Source organism: Amblyomma mixtum, chromosome 9 (genome assembly GCF_055824585.1).
Source record: "Amblyomma mixtum isolate Tamu chromosome 9, ASM5582458v1, whole genome shotgun sequence".
Taxonomy (NCBI): Eukaryota; Metazoa; Arthropoda; class Arachnida; order Ixodida; family Ixodidae; genus Amblyomma; species Amblyomma mixtum.
The window spans coordinates 47,772,104-47,787,091 of NC_143020.1; positions in this window are offsets into that span (position 1 = coordinate 47,772,104).

Here is a 14,988-nt window from a genome sequence, read left to right on the forward strand (position 1 = left end):
GAATGCAGTATGTATACTCGTTTCATTTTTAGGCTCTTCTAACTTATTTATCACACATAAGTAGAGGCCACGGACAAAATCCTTTTTGAGCTTGGCTTTTCTCTAACCAAACTTCTCGCCCAAATCGAATCAAGATTTTTCTCATTCCGCTAAATACAAGGCGGTGAATACTATGTCAAAAATTACAAAATAGACCTGAAATACGTCAGTAATTTCAGGCATAGCTGGGTTTTAAGAAACTGCGCAGTGAACATGCCCGTCGCACATTCAGTAACCATGTTCATTTCATTATTAAGGGCCGAAAGAACGCAGTTATAGTGAAGCTCAATTGGGCATAAAGCGTTCGCAGGAATGTGTGTTATCTTTGATTATGGGTTGAAAAATGTTTTCAGCATATCATCTTCGCAATAATGAGACCGGATGCTTATTAAACCACCAGGAATCACGGCACGTGCAAAGGCATTTCTTCAATGGCAGCTGGTACGGCTGTGTAAACCTACCAAAGATTTGCCAGGCGACACATTTCAAATGCAGTGAATGCTTTTAGAAGTTCGTTTGAGCCTGGACCATGGCAGGTGCGTGTAAATAACATCGCTTGATCGTGTCAGTGAAGTTCGACGACCACACTCAACAGCAAATCAGCGCCAAGAAGATCTAACTCTTGCCCTAATATATAATATATTTTCCCTCCTGTATAGAGCGAGATAAATAGATATGCATAAAAAAGGAAAGCAGGGAGATCAACCTGGCAGAGCCTGGTTGGCTGGGGAGGGGACGAAGGAAGCAAACGAGAAAGAGACGAGTTATGAAATGTATGCTCAGATCGCAGTAATCCCACAGCTAAGCATTTGTTTCGCCTCCGGCATCCTAGATAACATATCAGTCCTATCACTTCACGTGGTTATGTGTCGCATTCGTACCTATCTCGGCACCAGGTGCTCAGAGATCAGCAGGTGTTCACCTGCGCTCTTAGCACCCGGCTGAGCAGAGAATTATTTATGCATCCCTGTTCTGTCAGAGCATAAACGTTGATGGAATGGGCAATTCTGAGCACAGGACTTCTATACGTCACTGCCCGCTGAACCGGAAACCTATATTGCTAACTTGAAATTGCTGTAGTCATCACGTAAACCGCAGTGGAGTGTGTGCTCTCTGATTTGCATGTTACCGAGGTTTTCGTCCTTCATTAAAACTCGAAGGCGACTTAGAACAGAGTAGTTTTTATGGTTTATATGTTTTAAGCTGCACGTGTAGTACACTGGTAATTTTGGACTATACTTGCAAGGTGAATGACCAGTGCTATTTCTGATGAAGCAGATGATTGTTGCTGCGTGGCGGACAGAAAAACGAAAGAAGTGTTTATTTCAGTTCCCAGTACAAATGTGTACGGTTTGATTATTTCCCGGTAGACATTGAAGAAGCCAGGGGCGCTGCTCTCTTTCGGAAAGCCCTTCTAATCATTATTGGTGCTGAATTTTCGCAGGAAATTATTCATCGTTTCTCGACCTCTCCTCACGCTCATTCTTTCGATATAAACTCCCAAAGTGTTATTGTTCGCGTAAATTGCGCGATTTTTTGGCAGTGGCTAATTATTATGGTTTTCTGTTCCATAAAGGTATCCCTCAGGTTCATTGATACGGAGGAACCGAAAATAAGCTTCCAACTTAACCGTATCATGACCAATATGGTAAGTGTTTCCTCTCACCAGCAGGAATCATCAATTTTCCTGATGCAGACCTCCACAAAAAGCATTTATGTTAGATCTGGGAACAAAAATTGTTCTGCACAAAATGAAACTATGCGGCCATCTTTTAATTAATACTTCTGTTAAATGTCAATGCTCTAAGCCACGCATACTTTCTATCACGCTATTTTTTCAAGAATTCAGCTACTTGGTTGTTAAATCAAACAATATTATTGCATTAAGGAATACTAGGTAGGATGATATTTAAGGTCTGCTCTGTCAGTTCGTTGTGTACATATTTTTATTCCTTCATGCGTACGTCCATCTCCACCATCACAATCATTAAGCAAAACGTGCCTCACCTTAACAAGAACATCTCTTATTAACTATGCAAACAAATTCAAATTGACGCTCAGCTAGGTAGGACAACCGTGTAACATAATAATACACTGCACCTTGAAAGAACAAGATTTAATGCAAGGAGAAAAAGACTTTTTGTAAATCATAGTTAACCATTTAATACCAATATCCCAAAAGTTAAAGATTAAAGAAAAATTAAAGAAAATTATGTTGCCGAGAAAAGCGTATGTGGCAGGGAGGAGTCAACGCAGCATGGAGGAGACAGAAGCCAAGATCAGAGATCTCAGCTGCCACGGGAGGGGGAGGGGGGAGTTCCAGCACGACCTCTATGAGAAAAAAGAGAGCGCGAGCGCGATATCACGCTCAGTTAAGAAACACAAAACCTCACTGCAGTAGTATTGTTGAACAATGGCTGAAAATTTTATTATGTTGATTCGTATCGTAAATCTTTTATTCATGGTAATATGATATCTGGATATGTATGCATGCATTTCTTCGTTTATAATTTGTGCCGAGAACTACAGTCACATCGTAATTATTTCTCGTGCTAAATAAAAATTCCATGATTAACGTTTCAGAGTTAAGAAGTTATAAATGACACAAATGAAAACTACGTGGATATAGCAGTGACACTGAAAAACATGCAAGCCCTTGCACATCGTGGTGCTTTCAACGGTTGTGACCTGGCCTTCTTCTTAACATGGTATGGATGGTCTCTGGAAACAAACGACAGCCATTTGCACTTTTTGCTTTGCGCAAGAATTTTCAGTTCTGTAGCGCTTCCAAGTTCAATTAATTCCTTCTTAAACCTGTTTCCGGTATAGAATATTGTTACCGTTACTCTTTCTTCGTGGCGCTGTTAGAAGTCCATAACAATAATACAATAATAATGCTAGAATTTCGCCTCCATCGAAATTCTAGAGGCCCGCGTCTTGTGCGATGCCAGTGCAAGTTCGAGAGCCCCAAGTGGTCGGCGTCCCTCATAGCCTGAGTGGCTTTGAGACGTTCAATCCCTGTAAACCAAGATTTTTTTTACCATGCTTTGCTGCTGCTGTTTTCAATTTTTTTTTTGTCAAAGGGCAACAAAAACGCTGTTTCATCAAGACGCAGGATACAACAGAACAGGGCACAAAGCAACCACATCACTAGCAATTGGTGGGAACGTTAGGCCGGTTCATGACACCGCCTCTCTGACATTCGACGCGTGCACTGCCGATGCGAAATATGTATAAAAGAAGGTGTGTAAATACGAAAGTGTGTCGCCTCAGGAGCCGCATCAATGACAGCTTTGCAGATAATAAACTAAAGTTTTATGGCCCTTCATAAACTCTCCGCGGGTGAAGAACTTCGATAACATAGTCGTCATATGCCTGTGAGCACATAGGCCGGCAGCGAATTAACCGTGAGGTATCCACCGTTGAACCATACTCGAAATATTGCCTACAAAACCTTCCTTAAATAAGATCCCGAGGTACATTCAGGTGAGAACGAAGCATGTATGCACAGAGATTGCAAGTAAAAAGCAAGCCGATGTCAAAAAGCAATCCCCAAAAAACGATGAGTGGAAATCTATTTTTCCCCGAACGCCAGAGCTCCCTGGCTTTTCCCTCATCCCCGTGAGAAAAGCAATGGGGGTCGGAAAGAAACAAGCACAGTTTTCATCTACAGAGCTTTCTTATATATTTACAAGCATTTTTCAGCAAGAGCTTATAGAGAAGTTATAAGAGAGTAGTCATTATTTTTCTTGCCCCTACACCAAAAACTCAACCTATGAAAACGGAACTTTTACTCGGTGCACATCAGTAGCCGCGCAAAAGTGTTTTCATATCCGTTTGAAAATTCATGACGACCCCTAAATACAAAAAATTCGCTATTTCGATTTAACAAAAATATTTATCATTTTGTTTAGCCAAGACCTATCATACACGGGAGGGCACTGGCGTCAAAGACGTGTTGAAGGTAAGGAAATATTTATATTTACTACAGTGATCGTTACAACAGTATTTATTTTACTTTACCCGAAAATACTGCTGCTAGCCACCTCTAAACCACTCAATACTTTCACGCTGTCAGAAGAGATGATTTTTTGGCTATCCATCGCTCCCAAAACCCATGTACGACTTTAGTACGCAATGTAGTCGTTCCTGGTAAGGCTAGTACGCAGTGGACGAACCGGTGATACACGAAGTAAAATGCACCTGCATACTGTGGCGCCTGAACATGGGACTATAAACACAGTTGCACAAACGTTCGGCATGCGCTACACGTACAAAAGAAAAAAAATATTGTAAGGCTTTGTCTGCTAAATAGATAAAACATGCGCTGTTGCAAAGTGTACAATAGAGCCGGTTTTTGAACCCAAAAGGCCGCCATTTAGTTCGGCCAGGAAATCACTGGCAGGTAGTGATAGTGGACGACCACTTGCATCGCATTTCGGCATTATATCGTGGGGTATCTCTGTCCATGTAGAAGCATAGGCACCGCCAGATTTTAAAACGAAACTAATTCATACAGGTTTGTTCTCAGCCTACGTATGTAGACTAAGCTTTGTTGTCCAAGAAAATATACTGTATTGTGAGTGGCCACCCGCAAGTATTTATACACCGACTTACACATTTCTAACCTACTGAGCTTTGAACGTGGTCTAAATTAGTAGCAGCTGATGGCCGTTGTGTATCTGTTTGGATTTTAGCTGCTTCGATTAACGTTGTACGGGGCACATACAGTATATGTTAACTATCTACGGGGAACAGACGACTAATTTGTTTCTGATAAAAAAAAATCTTTTTCAGGTATGGCGTATATTGGTGGTGTCTGTGGAAAAAATAACGTCGCTGTCGGAGAAGACAAGCCCCTTTCCTTCATTGGTGTAACCACGATAGCCCACGAGCTGGGTCATTTGTAAGTTCCCAAGTGCCTTACACTATGCAATGATTTCCGGACGCGTGATACGCATTTCATGTTAAAGCGAAAGCTTTTTATGGCCCAGAATCCGCAATCACGATCCGTAACCACAAACTATGCGAGTGGGTGAGAACAGGTGAGAACAGTGGTGGAGGCCAGCGCTCGGTTCTCTTAGCATCGGTGGGCGGGGAAAACAAAGTGGAAGTTGTAATGTTGGATGCTCTGGCGAGTTTGTTCGTCATGATGAAACTTCTAGCACATGAAGAAACGGATGGCTACAGACAGCGGCCGTGTTATCTACTTCGCATCTGTACGTTCTTCAAGCGCTAGGAGTTTTAAGGCGAAAGCCTTTAATGGCTCATACTGTCGTTAGCAGACGCGTCGGCAGCCGTGTCGACGGACGCGTCGGCATATGTGGCCGCCTTTCGGCGTCACTGCTTAAAAAGCAACTGCGCCGAGGGTGGCAATCGAACTAGGGCATTTGGCATTTGAAGCGGAGACGCTACCACTCCGCCACGAAGGCTCAGGGTTGTAGCATGAATAAAGGCGCTGCTAGTGAATCCATGGGTTTCATAAATAACATAAAAGGAATAAAGTCAAGAAAAAAGAAAATAAATGATAAAAATTAGAAAATAAACAAAAATAAAACCAAAATAAAATTAAGACATGAAAATAAAAATAAAGAACAATAAAAATAAGAAAAGGAAAGAAAATATAAAAATAAAGAAGTAAATAAAAACAAAGAGTGCGCCAGGAAACGCTTTCCCCTTGCAGCACTTTAGAGAGCCAAAGTGCCCCCTGAATTTTGGTCATGAAGGGGAAAGAGAGAACTCGAAGCAGAGGTGCTGTCTGCTTGCCAAGCAGGGAGCGGTGGAGGAAATCCGCAGTTGAGCTTGGAGGAGGTGCAGTGGGGATTCCTGCAGACAGTGATAAAAAAAACTGTCAGAACTAGCTAAAACATATTTGTGTCCATATGCAGCTCAGCTGTCGTTCAGTTCACCCCGTAAAAGATTCATTACGTATCAGAACCTAGAGTCATAATATAACACAAATTCCGTGCATTTTTTTTTGTTACAATGAAAAGGAGCATTCCATTTCCGCGTCATGTTCAGCTGACTACGGCGTAGTCAGTGATTTGGGAATATATCAAGTAACTTTCTGTGGTCATTCGAAGTACGCTACTTCAAGGTGACCTAATAAATCCTAGAAAGTAATAAAATAATACTATTAACAAAGGTAGAAAACACCACTACGCTTTCCATTAGAAAATAAAACTGACGATATGCAGCACTGGAAAACTTCTAGAGGAAAACTTCTAGGAAAACTTCTAGTAGCTAGAGCAGAGACGTGAAGATTTGGAAGACTTTTTGCGGGCGCCTCGACACCATCTTCCAACTACTTTGAGTACAACTAAGAAACCATAAAAAAAATTGGCTTTGTTTTCGACGCCGGTGTACGCAACTCGGTTCCTTCCTTTCGGAGATAGCAATGTTCACACCAGCGAACAGTATCAAGAACAAAATTTTCTACAATAGCATGAATGATTGTTTCAATGCAATGATTTTTTTTCTCATAATGTTTTCTGCCTGCGGCACAAGTATTATCTTCATGCCTAAAAATTACATAGCTTTATACGCAAAAAATCAGTAACACCTGCCAAGGATAGACGTTCCATGCTTTATCTAAGTGTCTAAGGCTTATTTCCTTTGTTTTGGGGGCCACATTTTTTCATGCCTTTTTCAACCTGTCACTGAAAGGCACACTCACCTGGAAAAATGCAATGGAGCATTTGTCGGCAAAAGCTGCGGCGTTGGTCCAGTTCATATTTTTTATTTTTTTTATATATTTTTCGGATACTCTGCAGTTAAACTTTTAAGATGGTTGCGAACATGTTCGCTATCACTTGACTTGTGCTTGCTTGTTTCTACTACAAGAAGGAAATAAGTGTCGCGCGTGGGATGAAAGCGAGAAAGGAATACATGGCCTCGTTCTCTGTGGGAACCCACATCAAACCGCTGCTCTAATCTTTTTTACTACTGCTGAAGCAGTGCACCGACCTAATTTGCAGATAAGTGACAATTACCGGGATATATGCGGAGATGAAAGCCTCGGTTGCGTTCAGTGAACAGGCGGATTGCTTTGCTTGAATAAAGCGTACGTTTCGAACTGAGTTTCTTCCATGTCATGTGACAACCTTCTCCTATCGCTTTCAGATTGGGAGCCTTCCACGATAACACAAGCGACAAACTTCCGGGTTATCCAGACTACCCAGGGGCGGAATGCTGTCCCTCGACGGACAGCACGTGGGGCTTTGATAGCAACAAATACAGGCTATCCAACTGCTCCAAAGAACAAATACGGGTTGTGTGCAGGTGAAAACTTCACGTTTGAAACATCCAATGCTTAACCTATGCTTTCATGCGTACATACCGCAATCGCTGGCGCCATCCAATCGAAGTTCCAGCTACTTAAGAGCTGCGTGTGAAAACGACGTAGTAGTCTCTGCACTCAGTACGCAAAATATTTGCAGCAGCGTCGTCTCACGGTAACATCACTAAGTGTGGCAGCTGACTGCAGTACGTAGGTGAATTCGGTATGTTTATGCGTGCGATAACTCAGAAAGTGGTGTAGATTTTATTCAACGCTGCCGTCATATTAGTTTTGTTAGTTTTGATGGAAAGTTAAGGATATTACGAGACCCTTCACGATGGCAATCGAAAGGGCGAGATCAAAACAAGCAACAGAACTCTATTGAAATACCTGAAGAAATCAAGCCTGCGTACACAGATATTTAGCGTAACATCGTGCCATTAACTGGTATTTCTTATGTAGTAATTATTTTCTAATCAACGAAGGTATATTTGCTAACGCAAGAACATTTGTGATCGCGTAATGAACGAGAAGTTTCTTGCTGCTTAGTAAAACCCTGGCAACGCCGCAAGAATATCTTTGTGAAAACCAGTGTCTTGTTCTTGGGCAGGAATTTGTCAAGTTCTTGCACTGAAGTCAGTAAAGACGCTTGTTACACAACCGAGTCATTCCCTGGGCAAGATATGACGAGTGAAGAGTTTTGCAGACTAATACATCTTGGTGACCCCACCGCAGAGCCAAATAAGGTACGTTTTTGGTAACCACTGTGTGTTCTCTATGGCATGTCCTTTGCTTCCTTATGTACTCCATCAAAGCTATTTTGCCTCCACTGCGCGTAGAGATTCTATTATGAGAATGTAGTTTTAAGCTTATTCTGGGCGCTCCTCGAACAGGAAGTGTGTTCTCAAAAGTTTGAGTTCCGGGTAATTTATTAAACAATGGAAGGTGGTGACTGGTAAACTGTTTCTTTTTGCACCTTTTAATTCGTTATAAAAGCAATTACATTGAGGTTCTTATGAAAGTACTTCCTTGTAAAATATTGCATTTTAATAAGCACCCTTCACATTAGCTCCTGAAAGCAACATGAAGGGCTATCTCGATAATAATTGAGAAATTCATGTCATGTGATCAGCCAAACAATATCTCATATGGCTAAAAAACTTCCCCTCCCTTAGGGCAATAGTCACTCACAGTTTGCCCGATATCTGAGGGGCAGAAATCACTACCGCATGTTTCTTCCAACCTATCAATTATTTCCACCGTCTGCGCTGCACTAGCCACATTTTGTTTCGTTGTGACTTCATAAGTTTATGATATATTACTGTTATTTTCATGATGAAATGTCTGCTACTAAGATTTGTTTTTTTTTACTGATTAACCTCGTACTGTGCACATTTCTCAATACTAATTTTTTCACCTATCACTTGCTAATATTTGTAACTGGGTGTTTGTTCAGAGGATAATTCCTAGTCTTTTCTTTGGAAATTTAACGAGTTTCCACTTCAGCCGGAAACTCGGTGTCGTCATCGACGGCGGCGGCTTGAGTGAAAAGAAAGGCACACCTAAACTCCGCCTTTAGGGCACGGCGCGATAGCGTTATTGGTTAATTCGAATACATAAAGGAAGTCATTCTCTACCTCACATTAATGTAGATCCTTGTGAGTCGTCATATCCCCTCCTGGCGCAGTGGTGCAGCGGTCAAAGACGCGCCACTGCCCTGCGGTTGCAAGTGCTCCCCGCGGTAGGCCTTGTGCGACCCAGGTTGTTCTTCCCGGGCGACGAGTTATTAATTTAACTACTACTTGCCACGGCGGGCCGTTTTCTCATTATCTGGCTGCTGTTGTGTGGTGTACAAACGGCGATAGCCGGCTTTACCTAGCAGAGTGAAGCTATCGCCTCACTATCGCTTCGCTATCGCTTCACTACCTAGCAGAGTGAAGCTATCGCTTCACAGGTGACCTTTTGACATCCCCACAACCTGCCCACCACCACCATGGCCGACCGGATGGTAATAAAACTACCCTCGGTGGCAGATGGGAGTTAAATTAACCTTTGGTCGCCAGAAGTTGCTCGGGAACAGCAACCCGGGTCTAAAGAGCCACCCGCCGGGGTAAAGGCTCATCGCTTCTCCGCTTAACCGCTGCTCTATGAGTGGTATGAAAACTCCCAATGATCAACGGTTGGTTGGCTGGTTTATGGGGTTTAACGTCCCAAAGCGACTAAGGCTATGAGAGACGCCGTAGTGGAGGGCTCCGGAAATTTCGACCACCTGGGGTTCTTTAACGTGCACTGACATCGCACAGTACACAGGCCTCGAATTTCTCCTCCAAACAAATTCAGCCGCCGCGGCCGGGATCGAACCCGCGCCTTTCGGGACAGCAGCCGAGCACCATAGCCACTGAGCCACCGCGGCGGCCCAATGATCAACGAATGTAGAGACTATATAATTCTGCATGTATTTGGGCACTAACCCGGTATCTCATCACAATTTGAAAGGGGAGTTTGAGTGTCCCTCTAGTTTTCTTTATTATTTAAGCGCTGCCTCCCATAGCAGCAGATATTTGTGTTCAGTGACGATTTGATTTGGTGGAGAAAAAATGTTTTAACTGGCATTTCGCTCTCCACAGGAAACGTCAAGTCTACACAGCAAGTGCAGAATTCAGTGCTGCGTGTGTGACGAAGAAATAGAACTGACCCTGTGTGATGAGTACAGCATGCCTGACGGAATGAAATGTGGTGCTGGAATGGTGAGCGTATAACTGTATGGAAAGTGTAGCCTTCGGCGAAAATCAGAGCTCGTACAAAACCTTCTTTCCCGAGGGTTCGCTTCAGGATGCTGCTGTGCAGGATGCCCGATACTGCGAAACTCTGAATCTGCCTGAGCTCTGACGGCGCACTCACTTGAACGAGATTCTGACGTTTCGAAGACCAAATTTCCTCCTCTCTACCTATCCACTTTGGTTCGGTTATCTCGAGTCGATCTGAATTCCCCACCATTTGGGAGTCACCTTATGTCCTTTGTGGGCGGGCTCCAAAGTAAGACTCGCGTGATCACACTGCCGGTGCCTTCTTTCATTTTTTGATCGTTCCATCAAGTGCATTACCTGTTGGTTAAATGTTTTAGGGGAATCCCCCAAAGTGGAGTAGATTTCTAATAAGAGAGTAATTACTCATTCACATTCACCCGAGCGCAGCCGTACGGCTACAAAGGAAAGCTATACAGCTTTCTCAGAAACTTCGTACTTAAAGAAAAATTCGTCCTAGTCTCACCCTGGCGTGGGCTTGCCGTCCCGGTTAGCTCAATTGGTAGAGCGACTACCCCGGTGAAGCGGTGGTCCCTGGTTCGAACCCCGGACCAGGACGAATTTTTCTTTAACTACGAAGTTTCTGAGAAAGCTGTATAGCTTTCCTTTGTATCCGTATGGCTGCGCCCTGGGGTGGATGTCAATGAGTAATTACTCCCTTATTGCATTATCTGTGTAACTCAATTATTTAAAAATGCTTTTATTGCATTTTTATTGAGTGCACTAAAGTATGAGTACCATAGTTCTTACTGTGCTAGATGCGCACTGAATCCACTTCAGAATATTCTCTAGTTCATTACATTATCCCGGGCATAGGGAGGGATCAATACGTTCGCTTCATCAGCTATGGTGGCCCTGCCTTCATGCGAAAAATGACGCAGAGATTAGGGTTGACGCCCGAGGAACGGCGAAAGATTTTCGACTCCTGTGCACTTGTAGCTTTTCAGTTTTAGGTATGGCTAGCTACCCTTAACTTGGGTATGTTATTAACAACGGCGACTGTGGCACCTTGCATCGATGCGAAACACACACACACACAATGGTGGAAAATCGACGATCTAACATCACGAATTCGACGTGCGTGCATTATTTGACACTTCCCATTCCAAAGGTCGAAGTGCGTCTTTTCGCCGGTAATCATCCTGACTACTATTTTTCGCCGCTTAATTACACTTCTGGGGTAACATCGGGAGCTTTCATCTGGTACATTTGAATACTTTTAGACTCTGTCATTATAAATACTGTATATAAAGGTTTATTACAGCTTGAATATAACCCATGTCGCAATGTGGGCTTGGCGGTAGGCATGACTGAGGGCTAGTTCCATCCGGTCGCTTTAACACATTTCCGCTGAATTGCTGACCAATATTTGAAAATTGCGCAAGCAGCGTCGCATAAAATGACTTCACATTTCAGCTATTTAACTTAATTCGAATCGTCTCAAACTCAGGTCCTAGTAGTTTTCCACTTGCCTATCCTCGCGTACTCATTTTCCGGCACCGCGAATACATTTAACAAAACAACTAACTCTTCCTGGCAATATTCGACTTCCAGGGGAAAGCTGGCAAAGTTTCTTGAGAGAAAGAATACGGCGCTTATTTGTGCCTATACTCTCCTTCAGTGCTCTAATTTTTTTATGGTTACAGATGAACTAGGCTCAATACTAACTGATGCTGAATGGCCTGATGCTGAATGAATTTTCCCAGTGTTCGATCATTGCGTTAAGTAGTGTTGTTTTGATTGTGTGTATATGCACCAGGCAAACATTTAAATGTATCGCACTTGGTTGCTACTGTTGTCACAGTTTTCTAGCCCATGCAGGAAAATCCTAATGACTGCTTGATCATGCCTGGTTTATACTTTAAACGAGCTTTCATTCCAACTTATGTGCCGTTGAAAGATGCCGTCCCTTGCCGCGAGGCCAGAAACGTTCTTTATTAAAGGCGCGGTCGGCCGCAGCCTTTCGAACAGCGAACCAGCACTTAGTGCGTCGGAGACGTCCCCTATACGTACAGCGACTCACATTGATCTAGTCAGGTCCAATGTATCGGTGTGTGCCAACAGCTCTCTGTAAATTCCCGGTCCCGTAGAATCAGAGTGTAAAGAAGACACGCGCTTCTATTGTGAGCGATTGAGGCCCCACAAACAGCGTCCATAGACGTGGGTTGTCGCCCACCTCGTCGCGTAGCGCACGGGCGTTTTTGGGAGGCCAATATGACACCGAAACTCATGGTGGGTAATCTCATTAAACAACTCCAGCTGGTCATATTAACGTTCGCGGCTACTCGAAGCGATCGTCCAAACAACTGATGCTGCCGTCTCTGTCATGACATCATAACATTCCTGATTTAATTCAAGGGCTTCCATCATTCATGCATTTGGGCCTAGTTAACCCGTCAATCAAGACCATATTTCACATCCCAGGCGTGGCATGTAATTTTTATGCACGCAGATGCTACGGCTGGTTCATGCCCAAAGTCCTTGTTAGCTGCAGCAAAGCTGTGATGACAGACAACAGCAATCGTGGCTGTCGAAATATAGAACCGCTACAAGGAACGTCATCACTGATCAATCCCACCATCACTGTCAAAAACACATAATGCGTGGACTGTCGTTTGGTTTCTGTGGCATAAGAACACTACAATCTACATTTTAAGCAAGTAGCGCATAGATAAAACCTTTCTGCGCACCACTGCAACTGCTTGTAAGCTGTTGGCCACGGACAACAACGGTGTCGAAGCGGTGTTATGGAGCATGCATTGTCCAACAGTATTGTATCAAAGAGCTCACTCAGTTGGCATGGTCGTTGTGCCATGAAAGGGTTAGCGAATGAATTCATCGCATAATCACTGTTCGTCTTCTAGCGTGCATCGAGAGATAACGTTCCAGAAGTGGAAACGTGCCTTTAGCGCGCCCAAAAAAGGCGGGGCAAACAGATTCCGGCGTGTAAGTATATAGACAAAAGTCACAATATTACAATTTGCAATATTGCATTTAAGCGGTCCTCGAGCTTTACATTGCGCAGTCAGATGTGTTTGAAATGCAGGCGCGGCAGGCGTAGGCTACGCTCATGTTGACGTGCGTCGCATTATCTCGACACTTTTCTGTCAGCTGTTTCTCATGATCTCATGATGAGGATCATGATGGTGGATGTGATGACGCAAGGGCATGACGCTAGGGCATCTGTGCCCAAAAGCTCCATGCCGCAGGGTATTTTATTCTAGTCAAGGTGGGCTCAACGACCAATTTCCCAAGAATTTAACTCTAAATAAGCCGATAACAAGACCAGGGGAAAGCTTTTACCCGCTGTATCACCGATGGGTACACGGCGGCATCGAATCGCGCAACACCCACATGCTAGGCGGACGCTCAGACAACTATGCCACCGCTGCAGTACCCGGGAAAAACAGAGTCAAGCGCAGAATTTAGGGAATCCCGCAGAGCAGCCCAGGCTTCAAGATCCATTAAGAGAAATAATGATAGCATGCGTACACCCCACCCAACTCCAAACCTCCATATAAGGTCAGGCTCACAAGAATAATTAGTGACACATTCAGGATAACGGCAACCCGTTTAGCAGTATTCCGGTTATCTAAAAAACGTTAGCATATTTGTCATCAGGCAGAAGATGGAAGCGGTCTACCCTTTTATGTCATGATAGCATCTAGTGACAGAGTTTGCCAAAACAAATTCTCATGCCGTGTTTTTTTTTAGAATACTACCGGGAAAATGGTAAAAAAGCGTTCACTTCTTTCTGTTAACAATAAATTGGGCGTAAGGGATATTCTATAGGTCCGAAAACTAAACAGACAGCAGAAGAGGGATAAGACTTTATTTCTTGAAACTGGACATAGCAGTAACGGCCTACTCAATCGACAAACGCTAAAGATCCTATCGTGCAGTTATCATGCTATTAATTTGTTTACCCGGTGTGAAGGTATCCTGGAATGAAGTTAAAATCTATTCCGTCGTTCATTTATTTGTCCAGCCAATAGTACCGCACTACCTTCACTGCTCTAAGAAAATCCTCCCCCCCCCCTCCAACTTTTAAAGTCAATAGGGCTCTGGTCTAGGTGGGTAATGTTAACCAGAGATGCCGTATAGTATCTGGTAAAAATCTTGCTGATAAGCAATCGAACGCCGCGCCCTCACAATCGTTGGCCACGCGTCTTTTTCAACGTGTCCATTATGACCCACTCTTCTCGCAATTTTCATAAAAAGCCACAAAACTCATGAGGCCATTAGAAAGTTTCTCATTGACTTACCGCCTTCATATTTCACTATGAGCCCATACAATCACATTCATTAGCCAGTATTCCGCGAAGCCATCTATTTCCTACTCGCTTTGCAGTAATGTATGCTGAAGTTAAAAATGTTCACCGCTTTTTAAAAACAGCCCACCCGTATGCAGGGAGTTTCGCAAAACTTGATCGTTAAGGCTTCGGAACAGTAGGAGACCGCACCGAAGCGAAAGCTATGATTTCTTTTTGGCCAACATGTGGCGCTGCTAAAGCATTCTTGTATATGTAACTTATTTAGTCAAGAAACTAAAACAGGGTATTTTAAAAATTGTATACTTTTTTGAAGACCAAGCAAGTTACGGCAAGTGGTAGAATTGGTTCACAAGCATCCGATGAAGGTATATGTAGCAGCCTACCTCCTGTGTGGTAATTTTGTCTGACATTTAAAGAAAGCCAGCAAAAACAAAGAGAAAACTTACGCGAAAGCAATCGTTCTCCACGGTTTTGCAGCGCATCTAACTGTGATTTCATTGAGCGGAGCTCGCTCGCTGAGTCATGCTGAAGTGAACAGCCGCCACTTATTTTGACGGGCTGCCAAAGTTAACGGAGGTTGCCTTTATTTGTG